Below are 17,500 nucleotides of genomic sequence, written 5' to 3'. Positions count from 1 at the left end.
ATGTTTACCAGCAAGACTCTCTCCTGTCTTACTGCTGCTGTGGCTCAGAGGGATGGAAACGCTCTTCAACAAGCAGGTGCTAGATGAGCCAAATCTGGGTCTGTTGCAGAGTGAACTGGCAATACTATTACTTCTTGATGAAAGAACAAAAGCATTCAGTTGTCTTAAGAGATATTTAGCTTCAGCTAATGACAGTCTCTTTCATATTTAACCCAATAACCTGATGTCTTCATTATTTCTGCATATTCTCTCTCTCTCTCTCTCTCTCTCTCTCTCTCTCTCTCTACCTCTCTGTGTTTGCACTGGTGAAAGTAGAGCATACTCCTGTCACATCTGAACATACATGAGCACACACTTGCACGTAAGCACACAGACACACACATCCGTGTGCATCCATGTGCACGCACGCACACACATCCCACCCTCCCACCTGAAGAACAAGCAATTTTACATGGACATTCTCTACCCCAGCAGACATGTAATTCTTGTTTCTCTTTCTCTCTCTCTCTCTCTCTCTCTCTCTCTCTCTACCTCTCTCTCACCCACATAGGCCGGTTTGGTCCTATTTAACACTCCTAATCCTCCTCTGGAGCTCTGCTCTGTGTTAATATGAGCCCCTTGCTTTAGTCAGTGTGTGGCTAAACGCTCAATGACGATCAGCGGAGGTTGCCGTCAGTGAAAAAAAAGAAGAAGAAATGGACGTGTGGATTACATATGAAATAATGGCATAAAATTCCAGGCGCCGCTCCCGGAGCTTTGTTTTTAATCAGAGGGACTAATAAGAGCACAGCGAGTAATCTTGCCACAATTTCCTCCCATAAACAAGATCATATCACGGCGGGTCACCCGCTATAACCTTCTGTCGAATTACGGCGCCGTGATCCACTCTGATTGCTTCAATCAATGCGGCAGATTTGAATATCCACAAGACTTTCCAGTAAAACGTTCCCAATGTGATTTATTCCCCACATTGAGGAAATTACATTCTCGCCCTGTCCCCCCCTGTTTGGCATCCATTACAGTTCATTACGCCGCACTAGTGTCGTAGCGCGCCATTCTGCGCAATAATAAAAAACAAGGAACTAAAAAAAAAAAAGAAAAACAGAAGTTTGTGCCGAGATTGAGGCATAAATTGTTGCTGCCCTGCTGTTGCAAACCACAGGGCCCAATGTGATTACCCCCCCACCTCCACCCCCTTTCAATCTTTCTCTCTCTCTCTTTCTCTCTCTTTCTCTCCCTTTCTTCCCCTCTCTCTGTGTATCTATCTCTCTCCTATTTTAATTCAATCAAGTTATACTGGCTTAATAACTAGCAATTATCCTTGCAGAGTAATCACTTCAATCAATAGCAAATTAATGAAAATAAACAAATTCAAGAATTAAACAAACAAGATAACTTCTGCACTATTATGTTGCTGTCTCTTCACTGTCAAATATTCCACTCCGAGTGCAATGTAATGTTCTGCTCTTCTTTCGCTAACCTCAGGAAGCAAACATACTAAAGCAGGTTTATTGTGATGTCAGGCATAATATTCTGAAGTGCATGCAAGTGTATGCGTAGGTTTATTCATGCATTAGTTTGCACTATTTATATTATTCACACTTCATTTGTAAAATGGTATGGTTACTAAGAAACGTTGGCCAAACTGAGACATAACCCATCATTTGTCACTGACTCCACCTGGTCCAGACAAACACATCTACACCAACACTAAGGGAAACAAAGGGAAGTGCCGATCAAGTGTGCAGATCAGAGTAATCAATTTCTGTCAATTATCAGGAACTATAATGATCAGCTATCAATTTTCTTAACCACTAAGATAGTACAGGATGTGTCTCTTATGTAGTAAAGACAACACCCAGACCCAGACCCAGACCCATGAGAGAGTCACCTCAACTCAAGAAGGTCTCCCAAATATCTTTATTCAATCTACACAGGCAAGGTTTACTTTACTTTATGAATATAGCAGTAGTATATTATGAATATAATTACTCAATGATTATTGTATTAGACTGATATTATCCACTTATCCAGTTCCATGTGAGAAAAGAAGACTTTCAGTTCAACAGTTCCATGCTTTGCTGTTCACAATTAGTCTCCATCCAGCAACAGATCAATTCCCACGTTAAACCAAGACAATAAAAAAAGCTAAAGAGTTAATCTGTCCTCCAAGCTCCCTTCAGTGCAGACAAGGTTACAGACAGCATCTGAATCTGTAGCGATGCCGGACTCATGCCGGACACACGCCAGACCCACGCCAGACCCACGCCAGACCCACACCAGATGCTCTCAGAAGTCAGCGGCTGCGGGAGGGGATTAGGCGAGGGTGGCTGTCGGTGGCCGTCGCTGCTTTCTGAGAAGTGCAGGCAGCGTGTTTTGTGGGTAAGCAGGCGTCCCGGCGCGCGTTTGCACAGCAGACACGACACACATGACACACAGGGCAGGTGCTGCAATCATGTAGTGATTTGCACTGGCACATGTAAGCTCTGGGCAGAACCTCTGGGGTTATCCACGTGCTTACAGCTAGCTATCTCTTTATGTGTGTGTGTGTGTGTGTGAGTTTGTTTGTTTTCATGTCAATGGGTATGAAGCTGCTATGGCTCCACGTGGCTTGTCCCTTGAGGAAAGCGTCCTAAATGAGAGTTTTGGCCCCCCCCACCCTACCCCCCAGCGCCACGTTGACAAACAGCTGGGCCTGAGAGCGCAGGTGATGACAGGGGCAATGAGAAAGAGGCGCCAGTCCCCTGACATCAGCTGAAGAGGGGGGGGTGGAGAGAGGGAGAGAAGGAGTGAGGGAGAGAGGGAGAGAGGGAGAGAGAGAGAGAGGGAGGGAGGGAGTCTTCATAAATAATCTTAAAACAATCTGCCTCCCTCCACTCGGGGCATTAATTACTTTTACGGCCAAAATCAAACATCTGTCACGTTCGAATATACAAATTAATTATGCAGATTCTCCCCATCAAGAGCGATATAACACAGGCCTCTAGGCCCAGGGCCCCAGAGAGGAGGAGGAAGACAGAAAGAGAGAGAAGGGGAAAGAGAGAGAGAGAAAGGGAGAGAGAGAGAGAGAGAGAGAGAGAGAGAGATAAAGTGAGAGAGAAAGGCAAAGGCGAAGGCAGCCAAGCCTTGGACCTGTGAGGGTTCACCACTGTCTTTTCATTTCTTTAAAACGAATCATCACTTAGCGGGAGACTGAAAGGGACAGCTTTGATCCCCATTACCGTCACCATGGCTCAGAATCATGGCTCTGCCGCTTTCATTCCAGGCCCCAAAGAAAGCTTTGAAGCCTAATTTGGGGGACGCTCTCTTTGTGGGAGACGTCTGGGTCTTATGATTATTGCATTGAAACATTGGGGTTTTTATCCATGTCGTTTCTAAAAGAATAATGAGCCTTCGCTCACTCGTTCTTTTACTCGTCTGTGTATTCACTCTCTCGTCCCCTTCGCGTCTGCCATCAGAGCACACGGTGGAGGACCATCAGTAATGCATGCCAAGGGCACTGAGGTGGTAGGCAGTGCCTTTCCTCTCTGTTGTCGAGAGACAAACTTCTTCCCAAGGTTGTGAATCTTTCTGAACAGGTTTTTTTTTTTCTCCTTTTGTCTTAGCTAGTTCCTCTTGGGTAAACTTCAGTGTATGAGACTCTGTGTGCGTGTGTGTGTGTGTGTGTGTGTGTGTGTGTGTGTGTGTGTGTGCTGACAGAAGACAGCTGCTGCTTTGTCCTCTGAACCCGTCACTGGGCACACCGGGACTCCACCCCTGGAGGTCAGCGGGTCACCATCTCCGAGGGGCTCAACATTTGGTACCAGTTACCGAGCCGACGGGGGGTCCGGATGTGGCTCGGCACCTTCCCCACTCTGATGGCGCGATGGCAGGCTTCGCCAGAGCGGGGGCCCCCCCACTGTGAGCCGGTGCCTACCCATCATCCTTCAGTGCTGAAGGGCCCGTCGACCTTGAGAAGGGGCCTGGGCCGGGCGCTCACGCTGGTTGCACGGCGGGCCTGATGAAGCGGGGAGCGCGGCGATGGATGAGGGGGAAGACGCCGACGGCAGACGCCGAACGCCACCACCGCCGCCCCCCAGACGCTGTTTCATCAGCAACACAACATCAGTCATGTCACATCACACACACACAGTACACACACAGTCACACTCCACAGAAAATACACCACGACACATCGTTAGCTAAGAAGGAACAAGTTCTAAGTACGCTAGAGAAGTAGAGAAAAGCGATGGAAAATCCAGAGTCAAATAACCACCATTCTATCAAATGTATTTTATTTTGCATTATTTTTTAAACAATTGTATAATATTATTTTGCACTAAATCCTACTATCTTATATTATTTGGCGCAAAAAACTCAAATTTGTGGACAAGTCAGATAGACTTTATTAATTCTCGGTTGACGACATACAATAACACACTTACAAACACTAACCGCACCTAATGTAACACACCACACACATAACACAAATCACACCAGCCTCAAGACACTGTTTCACCAGCAACACAACATCAGTCATATCATGTCTCACACACACACACACACACATACACAGTGCAACACTATACTACCCCACACTCTCTCTCACTCACCACACATATACACACACACACAACCTCACACACAAATACTCACCCCACACTTAGAGATCACACTCATACACATCACACAGAGATGTCTTCTGTTCTCTATTACGCCGTAATCAGCAGTTTTACAGTACGCTCAAAAACACTTGTTCATGAGGATGACTGTTGTGGGTCAGAGGTCATGGTGATGTTGCATGAGTAGCAAGCTCTGCACACAGTCTCATCTTAGTGCTTTACAGAGTGTACATGTGTGTATGGCTGTTTCTGCAGACATCTGTGTGTGTGTGTGTGTGTGTGTGTGTGTGTGTGTGTGTGTGTGTGTGTGTGTGTGTGTGTGTGTGTGTGTGTGTGTGTGTGTGTGTGTGTGTGTGTGTGTGTACGTGTGTGTGTGTGCGTACGTGTGTGTGTGTGTATGTGTGTGTATGTGCGTGTGGTATTTGTGTATTTGCGTGCCTTTGTTTTTTCTTCACCTTCCCACTCTTTTCTTCACAACAGACACAGGTGCCCCCATTTAACAAAAGACAGACAGCAGAGAGGCTAAAAAGACAGAAGTTTCTGGAAAACCTTGCCATTGTAAACAATGACTGAGTATTAAGCATGGCAACCCATATTATGACAAACAGCACATGCTGCTCACAGCCAGCTGGTGTGGTGATGTGATAACGTTGGACTCATTAAGATCGGCACACAGTTTACGGTGGCCCTTTATGACACAGTTAATTGATTCACACATACATTAAAACAAAAATAGCCAGAGCGAGAATTCCGTTGGAAGCCAGCTACCAATCCGTCATAAACACTTCTGCTGGTTTGCTAGGAGCGACATTATTCATGCTAATGGCTTCAGGAGGCACAGTCAACAACCCTAACACAAGCGTGAGCTTACAGTGAGCTTTTAGATTCTCCAAAACAAGCCTGTGCTTTCAATGTCAGCTTTTAAATTCCCCCCAAAACAAGCCTACACTTTTAAAGGCAGAGTCCACAATTTCGGATTTGGATTTGGTTTCGCAAATTATATTTCAGATCAACATGCAGTCAAATTACACCTCTCCCTTCCGTGCTCCCGAAGCTCTGTCTTGATTGGTTGGGTTTTGTTTATGGCTAACTGACTGATTGATTGATTGATTGATTGATTGATTTAGCAAATAAATACACTGACTAGCTAAATCTGCAACCTGCAACTTTCTCATGGTTTAATGAAGAAATTATGGCAGGTAAAAGCTGACTGTTCCTCAAAACAACATCAGTGGTTTTGGTGTGATGGTTGTTTTAAACCTCAGACCAGGACAAGCTGCTTTTACACTCTCCTATTTGTGAGCAGAACTAACTGTTTCCAGATGGATGTGCTTTACTAATCCCAAAGGAAACATAGTTTAATGCATACATCCCTAACTGATTGAAAGAGCAATGCCAGTAGTTTGGGCCAAACTTTAATATATTTGACAGCAATTTTACACCCCAGTTCAAGGTGTTCATTTAAATGTAGCATTAAAGAGAAATATTTTTAAAAAGGAGGCACATTATATTTTGATTTGACTCCTATAAAACATTTTCAGTTAGTTCAGCATTTTCTTAGTTTCTGCTTTATTCCCTTTATGATCTTAGCAGACTGAGACAGATTAGGTTCCTATGCCCTCACTGTAAAAAAAAAAAATGCATATCTTTCAAGCATTTTCAGTAAAGCTGTCCTCTTAGTCTTGTAATGAAAGACTTCTAAGAAGCTGAGACATTTTCCTCGAACACGAGAGGGTGAAAGCCCGATATTTCATCACACTGTTGATGTACACAGATTTTTTTTCCCCTCTTTTTTTTTTTCTTGCCTCACATGCTGATCCAAGCTGGTGTCCTGCCCTGCATGACTTGCGTTTAGTGCATCGGAGCCCGTAATTTGAGGCTATATGTTCGAGCATCTTCCCTTGAATTGCAGAAATGAAATGAAGAAAGGATTTAGCTTAGAGATAATTTCTGAGCCTCTGTAGCCCCCAGTCAAATCAAAGCATTCCTTGCGTTCCATATTGAAGAGATGAGTTGTACCTCTTAGACAGACTTAGAGGTAATTGTGTACAAGCTGTGCACCGCTGCTCTAATGAATTCCTTAATCCCGATCTGCTGTTATGAACTATGCAATTACATCCTCAGGATAAATAATCCATCTTGAATGATATTGGTTTTAGTAAAGGACACTCTGTTAAATCAGTGGATTACGTGTAAATTGTTTTTTTTTTTCTTTTTGGGTGAATCAGCACTGTGGTTCTACCCCCCCCCCCCCCCCCCCCCACACACACACAGCAGTGATTTCGTATTTCAAAGCCATGTGATATGATTAAGCAACATGCAAGTTTGTTGGGAGTCAAAATGCCAACCTGCAGATTCTTACAGTGCATCTATCTGGGTCTAATTCCTCAGTAATTCTTGCTTGTGGACTGCTCTTTATGAGTTTGTGAACTTGTTTTGGTATCCATCTGATGTTTGAGAGTGGAGAAAGGAGCTGAATGAATATCACAGGAGTGGGCCAGGGCGTAATCTGGCCTATATTCAGCAGCTGTCCATGGTGCTTCTCTTCAACCTAACCTGGAAAGCTAAAAAAAAATGCAGATTCTGGCTGATGTTGAACTAAAAAATATCTCAAACACATACAAAGTCTAGAAAATGTACATATTACTGTCGAAGGATTTGCAAGAGAATTCCAAGCATGTCAATGGCTATTTCATTTTTACTAGTGATGATCTTCTTAGGTTTTAATAGTATTATTCCACACGTTTCTTGTCCTTGCTGCTTGTCCTTTAATTGTAGAGAGATCAACGCTATTCCAACTCCAACTCACTCTTCTGTCCTAATGCCATGACCATGGTGTGCGTGCAGCTTTTTGATTGGCCCAGTTGTTATCCTATTGTAAAAATTGAGAAAGCATTGAGAAAGCAAAGGCAGGTGGCTTTGTTATGTGTGTGATTCCCTGTATTCATTATGTGTTCATCGCCCCTGTATCTCTAAACCACACACGTGCATACATGTACGTGTGAACCCCGCTCCCTGCAGAGGAGACACTGACTGAAGTTGAGTGACTATGGTGATGTAATGATGACTATAGAGATGTCTCCATTTATCGATAAATGTGTGTTTTTGTATAGTTTGTTCAACACAATTCTGTGACATTTCCCTGTGCACTGCTTTCATTCCCGTGTCTAATCGGTGCAGTAACTGCTACTGATCCTCTACTACTCTCAAGCAATCACACTTTGCATTGTATTGCAAATGCAAAATTATATTTCATAATTTTAATCATTGTAATAACCTATTTTTAACTGGACTCTACTCTAATGAACAACTCTAATGGCAAGACATTGCCACATCAGGACTATAAATAGAATCTTCACAATTGATCCAAATCATCATGATTTGATTGGATGTCCTCAGTGGTGTAGCGGCTGTTTGTGGAGAGTAAGGCCTGGCCCGGCACTACACTGAGAGGGAGTCTGAGCTATCTTAGAGGTGCATACCCAGCGAGAGAGTCTGATCCCTCAGAAGCAGATGGCTTGGACTATTATCCTTCCTCTCAAACCGTAAGGTACGACAGAATGAAAAGGGAGAGGGCAGGGAGCGGTGGGGGATTGTATGTGTGTGTGTGTGTATGTGTGTATTTATTTGTGTGTGTGTGCGTCAGTTTGTGTGTGTGTGTCTCTGCGTGCATTTGTGTGTGAGTGTGTCATGTCATTGTACTGGAAAATCCTGCCGACAACGCTACATCTTGGGCGACCCATGTTGCCGCTTGTCTCACCCTGCGGACAGATGTCAGGGAAATCAGCGACAGCCGATCCTGCTGATCTGCCCCTAATCTCATGCCGTGGCCCCGCTGTGACAGAGAACTCCCAGGAACCTGTCTGTCAAACCACCTCAGTTACGCCCTCTCCGACTGCCCCTCCCACTCTTTAATCTCATGCCAAAGTGGCATGGGAGCTCACGGGTACCTGTTTGTCAAATCACATAAGCCACACCCACTCCACTCTAATTGCTCCTCCCACTCCAGTCAAGAATGGAGCTTCTTGTCTATTTTTTTCTTCTTGACCTTTACCCTTTACCCATCCTTCTCCTGTTGTGGCCCATCTACCCTTTATTTACTTTTATTTCTCTTATACACTTTTCCCTCTCTCTCTCCCTCCCTCTCTTTCTCTCTCTCTCTCTCTCTCTCTCTCTCCCTCTCTCTCTTTCTGTCTATCTCATCAGGCATTAGTTTCCACTGCTTCTTTAACTGAAAAATAATGTGATGTAGTCTGTAACCCTTCCTGTACCAAACTATTAAACATATTATGAGTAAAGAATTTTGACACAGGAAATATAAATGATTCAAAGTATGAAGCATATGAGTAATTACTAATATACACAGTAGGTTTGTGTTATTATGTGGTGTGAACTGCCTATCTGTATATCTATCTCTCTCTCTCCCTCTCTCTCTCTCTCTCTCTGTATGTATATGTCTCATTACAATATATTTCAGTGTATTCTAATGCATTGTTTTGACCTTTAGATCACATTATTTTACGATTATTATATTATTAGAGTTGCCACTGAATGTCCTTAATAAAACTCTTATGATTTTCACTGTGATGCATTTTTCTGATGGACCGTATTCAAAAGGGCAAACATATTTCTAAATGAAATTTCCACAATACATTTCTTAAATGATAACACACAATCATTGTTTGTCGCCCAGAACAAAATTGTATAGAAGGGTAATTGAATCATAAATTTGTGAAATGATACTTAACAGAAATCAGATAGGCCATATCTCTGTGTGTCCAGTGCCTTTACAGCTTTGTATTTATCCTGCCTTACAATAACTACAGCATTTATGAATATGTAAATATGTGTTTAACATAAGCTCAGGGTTTATCAACAAGACACAGATTAAACTGAACATTATGCAGCATCACCATGGAGAGGACGAGCCTAACATGGATGCCACTACCACGGGATGGCAGAGATTCCTGCAGCCCCAGAATAAGCAGAGGGAAAGGGCCGAAGGAAGGGGAAAAAAAGCCCAACAAAAAAAACAAGCCTGGGCCCTATTTTTAAAAATATGGATTCTGGCATATGCTAAACTAAGATAGCACCATCAAACATTCTTGCAGACCTCAGCTCTATGTGGCCGCATCCGCTGAAGAGCCCGGGAGGCAAAAGGTTTCCAAACTATTTATTTTTTTCTTTCTTTGAAACTGCCATAAAAATAGAGGGGTGGGGTGGGGTGGTGAAAAAAAAACGAGACTCTTGCATATTCACGCGTGCTGCGGGCGAACACGGCCTGGCTGTTGGCAGACTCGTCTGCAGCAAGCCCTTGACAAAGGTCACAAACAGTTTGCCTGGTCCTGTTATTAAACCGGAGATGGAGAGGCATGCTGACCACTCTGCCCAGCAGCTAGCTTCGTCATCTGTAGCAGCTCCAGCATATGCTGGCCAGATCATAAAAAATGTGGCATTAAAATACGGTGGCAGATTGAATTTTGTTTCAGGGTACATATAGCAAGTCCATTTCTACCACACATTCACACACACACACACACACACACACACACACACACACACACACACACACACACACACACACACACACACACACACACACACACACACACACACACACACACACACACACACAAACACACACACACCTCTGTGTGCATGCCCCCCTGTCCACCACACAGACGTTAATGCCATCTCTGATGATGATATTTTTTTGCATGCTGTAATTTATGGCAGATTGAGGTCCATAAATGGAAGGCATTGTAAAATATTTCTATTATGCGAGGAATGTCAGAGGGTAATAAAAGCTTTACGCAGGCCTTTATGGCACTCAATCTGTTGTTGTTCCCGACGATTTTTACATCAGTTAAAATTCACTGATTATTTTAATGTGTTTTTCTGTATTTTTGTAGATTCGCCTTAATGTGAAAATATATTTGTGTGTGTGTGTGTGTGTGTGTGTGTGTGTGTGAGAGGGAGAAAGTGTGTGTCAGTGTGTGCGTGTGTGTGTAGTTGTGTGCACTCATTGTGTGTGTCGTTCAGAGTGCACCTTTGACCAGCCATTACCAGAGACTGCAGGTCCAGTAAAAGAGTAGGACAGAGAGATGGAGAGAGAGAGGGAGAGAGAGAGAGGGACAGATAGATAGAGAGAGAGGGAGAGAGAGAGAGGGAGAGAAAGAGAGAGAGAGAGGGAGAGAGAGCATCAGCTGGACTTTATTACAGAAGTCTCTTTAATACAGAAATTATATATCTTTCTTTAACAGGGCTGTAAAGGTTACACAGTCATTTAAGCAGCCGTTGAGACAGATTGATGTTTATGCCATTACCGTTACACATGAAAGGGCTCTCACTGCCTTGGCCCCACATAAAGCAAAAACGAGCTTCATCTGTCATTAATGCCAACACGACGAGAATCGGTTCAGTATACATGTCCGGTTTATTTGTGTGTCTATAGCACGACTCGGAGACTGCGGTCCATGCCATAAAAGGGAGTTAATAATGACTATTTTTATAAATATCTTTGTAACGTGAGCATGTCAACAATCATGTGTCACACGTTAATCATTCCCAGGTAGCAGGTGTCTATAAGCACATGTTAATCATTCCCAGGTAGCAGGGCTTTATTAGCATGTGTTACATGTTAATCATTCACAGGTAACAGGGGTCTATAAGCATGTGTTACATGTTAATCATTCCCAGGTCACAGGGGTCTATAGGCATGTGTTACATGTTAATCATTCCCAGGTAACAGGGGTCTATAGGCATGTGTTACATGTCACTCATTCCCAGGTAGCTGGGCTTTATAAGCATGTGTTAATAAACAATGTTCTTTTTTGATTATAGCAATTTTGAGCCCTGCAGACCTCCACCATTAGCATCAAATCATCTTGATATGCTGTCTTCATTGAATAAATAAAAAAAACTTTGGTCCCACCAACCCCCCCCCCCCCCCCTTTTTTTGTATACCATTTCATTGTTTTTGTTGAGATATAATGTAAATATTAATCTGTAACTCTCAACTCTAATCCACAGTGGCACTATTGGTGCAGTGCAAGCAGCTGTTGCCAACAGACAACAGATGAAACCTGGTACGGGGTTAAAAGCTGCCTCACTGTATGGCAGATTTCAGAATCATCCAGGGATCTAAACATAACATGCAGTAATATCCTTTTGTATTTAAAACCAGCAATCAGCGAAAGGCAACCTACATAAGAGGAGGGAGGGGGCACACACTCACAACCACATATGTGCTCATGCACAAACATATGTATGCACAGAGACAGACAGACAGACAGAAACACACACACACACACACACACACACACACACACACACACACACACACACACACACACACACACACACACACACACACACACACACACACACACACTGATGCACACATATGAATATGCAAACAACAGGAGATATCTTCATGAAATAATTTTTTGCACAAACGAATGCACATTGTGATTAAGGTTACAACATGCAGATTATTCAAAAATACATCTAAAAAGCCCCAGTCACCATATGTTCCATGCCCACACTGACCCCAACACACTCCCCCCTCTGACAACGGCCCGCTCATCTCATCAGTGAAATGGAGCAAGCAGCTGACACCGGGGTGGATCTGGGCCGGGTCTGGACCTGTTCTGACCCACGTCTGGTCCTGTTTTGACTCTGTATGATCCCCTATCTAGTGCATTAATACCATAATCTCCTGTCGGACGATGGCGAGGGATCCTTCAAGAAAATCCCCCACCATGCTCCCTCATGTCCCACCATGTGTAGCTCGTCTATTTATTTATATTATTAAATTATTAAGCAGCCCACAAACATCTGTCCGCCCCATGTATAATCTGACAGATGAAAATGTTCGCGTTTTCTTGAGCCCTTTTTCAATATGTCTCGCATGTTATCAGCTTAGCGGCTAAGACAGCAGGATGTGACCCTTGGAGGACTCTCTCTCTTCCCCCGGAGACTCGTTTTATGGTGAGCATGATGGAGTTTTTTTCCAGATAAAAATAAATCTTGTAGAGAATAACTTTTCAGCACATCGGTTAAAGTGCATCAATATGGTTGTGGTTAGGGTGTCTGGTAAGCCCTAATAGGAACATCGGGATCAGTAGAAATCATGGCCCAGCCCATGCATGTGCTCCCCCTATCTTCCTTCTGAAGATCAAAACAAGCTTCCTGAACTCATAAATAAATGCATTTATGAATGCATGTTTGTCTGTTTGTTTGTTTGTGCTGTGGGATGACCAGCATTGCACAACTCAAGTACCCATCTTTTATAAGAGAATTAGGAAACCCCAGTCCGCTGGGTCTGGACTAAGTTTGTTCCGGAATCAACAAGAATCTGGAATGTTCTGAATAAGTTATCAAAGGGATCCATTTCTGGCTACTGACTCCAGACAGGATATGGCACTGAGCAAGGCCACAACAATGAGAGAGTCAGTCGCAATGTTGCATGCATTGTCACATCTCTATGAACCTGCAATGTGTATTTAGTCTTCCTATATGAACACAGCAGACCTTGGGGATGTGCGACTTCCCCTGAAAGTATAACATATTGCACTCAAACACCTCATCGTGCCCAGACAGAGAACCCTTAAAACCCAGCCTTAATCCCTTCCATTAGGACCTAAGCCATTGAGGTGTGGTGTGGGCACCCCTAAAAAAAGAGGGGGAGCCCCAATAGCATGACACAATGAGCCCCAGTATTGATCCAAAGCTCCAACCTCTTCCATCCTGCCTCCCTAACCTCTCAATGCAGGGATTATGGGGCCCACCAGCCCTTTAGAGGTCAGGTTCAGCCATGCTGGATCTAATCTATGGTTTTAGTCACACATAACACATATTAAACGGGTCACCACAAACCACGGTGGAGAGGGGTAGTGTATGTGTGACACATGGTACTGACAATGATATGATCATGTTTGCAGGCCAGCCAGACACACATGAGAGGATACTCTATGGCAGTAGGCAGGTTGAATGTAACCTGGCAGCACATTGTCCCCAATTGAACTGGGTCCTTACAGAAAGCAAAGCACTCGCGGGTCGCTATGACAGCTACATCAAATGTGGTGATGTATTCATATGAATCTCTTAACTGTATGCAAGTCATGGATCTGAGATACAACTCAATATTTCTTTATATTGTTCATATTTTTATTTTGTACTTTTCAGTGACATAAATAATCTCTTCATCTTTGTTTGGACATGTTTACGTGACGATTCCTGTGCAGATGTTTGCCCCCCAACATGTTGTGCTAGGTTGTATTTCCTCTCCCAAAAACAAATTGAGAGAAAAAAAAAACAACAAGAAAGGAAAAAATAGACATAAGCCCACAACCTAAATCAGCCTCAACTCATGTTGATTTAGGCCATCTTGTTGTACAAGAAACTCAGTATTAAACAAATCTGCAGAGTGAAACTTTGTTTTCGTTTAGCCTCAAAGAACAAAAACAGCTGACAGAAAAAAAAGAGATTTCATGCTATGACACAAACACACACACAACACACATACACACACACAACACACATACACAGACACACACACACGCACACAACTTGGCTGTGGCACAAACCCTGAAAAACGAAAATAGATTCTTGAGAAATATATTGACATGATTGGACACATTGTGATTTTTTTATTATTATTTTATTATTTTAAATCCAATCCAAACAGCACTTTGCATGAGGGATTACAAATGAAATCAATTCCAGGGAGCCAAAATGAAATAAGGGTCAAGAGGCAGTGAAGATAATACCGAAACCATGGGCAAGGACAGACGGTGCTTTTAAAGTGCTTTTAAACTTGACAATAACACGCATCATCAACAGCAAGCTACTTCAATTATCATTCCACACACATGTGCATCTAAATGGCTGGCCTAAGCCTTAAAGTGCGATTTGCTGAAGGAGTTTTTTCTCCGTCTTTCCATGAGTTCAAATCAGTACCAGACAAAAATTGAATATAAAGGAAACATTTTATTCTACTGTTGTGTGTTACCTGTTACAAATGTTTATACATGTCATAAAAAAATATTTGAATATGTGTGCTTATAAGGGTCACTGTTCCATAAATTACACCTCAGCACTCAGTGAAACAGCAATAAACATGATTTCATGATTCCCAGAATTCTGGAGGACATTTTCCTATTTTTTCTTGTTTCTTTGTGCCTGCACATCTGTCATCTGCTGGTGTCTCCTCATATGGGCATATGAGGCGTCTCCTTGCGAGATGGAACCTGCAACCTGGGGTAAGTGATTGTAGAGTGATATACTGTATATATTTTTTTGCTCTCTCATGAAGTTGCCCCGGAAATATATCTGAGATGCCTTTTGAGGTGACCCTTTTTTTCTTTGCTGGCAACATAAGGACCCGAGTCCAGGTGGGGACGCCATGTTGCCAGGTTATTTTGGGCCAGTCAGCAGCCTCTGCTGCTGGGAGAGTGGTGGACTATGAGCCTGGTGGACTGTGGTAAGAGCATGTGACACACAAGCAAAGGGCTAGCCCCGGGACCAGGAGGAAGGAAAGCAGAGCCCTGCGGATCCGTCAGAAAGCTTCTGCTCCTCGACGAGAACTGAACCAGAACCTTTGACAAGCAAAGAAACCGAACAGAGCACATGCATGCCAATGCCAACTGAAATAACTTTTTTAATAAATTAAGAAGATCTAGCATCAACATGATTTGATTTAAAAGCATTAATATCCATCTGTCTATGTTAGTCCAACTAACAGAGATCAAGAAGTATGAAACTGTACAAAACGTATTATATCAACATCACAACTGATGTAAATATGTCTTCACACACACACACACACACACACACACACACACACACACACACACACACACACACACACACACACACACACACACACACACACACACATACACACTGTGAGAAGGTGAAATTTTCTTCCCCTTCTCACTGTCTCATCAGGAGTTTGGCCCTGGTGTGGGGTGGACTACCCCGCCACAATGGTTCGATCCAGGCTTCCCCCACCATAGTGGCTGGACCCGGAAGACCAAAGTGGCTCAATTGAACTCAGCTGCCGGCCCTATTTAAGAGGCGCCTCATGTGCATGAGGGGAGACTTTTTTCTTACCACTTGAGATGGCCATGGGAGAACTTTGCAAGAAGGCATGAGAGACGGAAAGGCATTTGCGTTTAAGAACACTTACCTGCTGTGAGGTGAAGTGGATTTAGTATCTAGCTGTGTGGATACTGTTAGGGCTTTAGATGTGTTCCTTCTGAACCTGTGCTGTAAAGATGTTCCTTCTGAACTTGTGCTGTAAAGATGTTCCTTCTGAACTTGTGCTGTAAAGATGTTCCTTCTGAACTTGTGCTGTAAAGATGTTCCTTCTGAACTTGTGCTGTAAAGATGTTCCTTCTGGACCTGTGCTGTAAAGATGTTCCTTCTGAACTGGTGCTGTAAAGATGTTCCTTCTGAACTGGTGCTGTAAAGATGTTCCTTCTGAACTTGTGCTGTAAAGATGTTCCTTCTGAACCTGTGAATCTGTGCCTAGCATGCTCAAGGATCTGCCTGGTTCTCCCTTATGTCTGTAGCACTTTGAGTGCGGCCATCTTTTGTGTTTGTAAATATTTGTTTGTTTATTGTATAGACCTGTTTCGGGGTGGATACAAAATAATTCCCCCAGGTAAATAAATGAGAATATATTTTGATATACAAGCAACCATCTCCTGCACCCTTCTTCCCAACAACACCACCCAGTCCAGTCACAACCTCCCAAAATAACGTGGGGTGACCGCCCGGTCCCCCACACACACACACACACACACACACACACACACACACACACACAAGCGCGTCCAGGTCCTGGACAAAGTAACTACCATTCTAACAGTGTCGGGATCAGGTGGATTTCCATATAATTTTAGGAACAGTGAGAGGTGATTGACTGTTGACACTAGTGTACAACCCAGGAATGTCCCTGTCCTTTCAGACTCACAATGTCTGCAACTTCACAGCCATAAAAAAAAAACAGATCAAATTAAAACTTGTACCTGATATGTAAGATTTATATCTGGAATGAAACTGAAGGTCTGAGCTGCCTTGAGAGGCGTCATTTGAGAGAGTGATTGTTTGAGGAACTGTCAGAGTGAGATGGAAGGTCTCGTTGGCTTTTCATTCTCTGATTTAAAGCACTCTTTCCTTGACTTTATCCTGCAGCACACAAGTAAGCAGAGCTGATTTACACCGCAAGACATATATCACACTTTGCAAAGAAATTACAACTGTCTAACGATCACAGGATGGGGGGGAAATGAGAATCAATTTAAGAGAATGATCAGACTCTTTTGGACTCAATATTTACATTTTCATTTTCTCGACAGGTCCTACACACTGTCATCTATAAGCACTGCACTTACACATTATTAAATGTAACCATCGCTATGCACCCAGTATTTCATCAGTGAATAATCCAAAGTGCACAGCAGCCAACGCAGAGTTTTTGCGATGGAGCTAGTGCTGGGGTCAGCTTTGGGCCGGCCCAGTTATCCAGATAACATTGAATTTATACGGCCAATGACACCAGCCTCTGTTCTTGGTTCAGCCAAGATCTGGCACTGATCTGGCAGAGTTCACCGATTCTTCCTCTCTCTCATCCTCCTCTTCCTCTGCGCTGAGTTCAAGCCCATGTGTTTGTTGCTCATTTGTGTGTTCTAATGACTCCTTCGATGCTATTTCTGGGAGGCATCCGCGGGCCAGCCAGGCTGCCAGGACCCCCCCAGCCACAGAGAGAGCAGCTTGTTTTCATCACGTCAGCCTCAGTAGCGCTGCCTCGTCCAGCCGCCCTCGCCGAACACACCCAGGCCCTCTGGTGCATCGCCACGTCCGCTGCGGTACATCACATTAACTGAACT

Source organism: Clupea harengus, chromosome 7 (assembly GCF_900700415.2).
Source record: "Clupea harengus chromosome 7, Ch_v2.0.2, whole genome shotgun sequence".
Lineage (NCBI taxonomy): Eukaryota > Metazoa > Chordata > Actinopteri > Clupeiformes > Clupeidae > Clupea > Clupea harengus.
The sequence above is the reverse complement of the archived record's forward strand: the minus strand, read 5'-3'. Positions refer to the sequence as shown.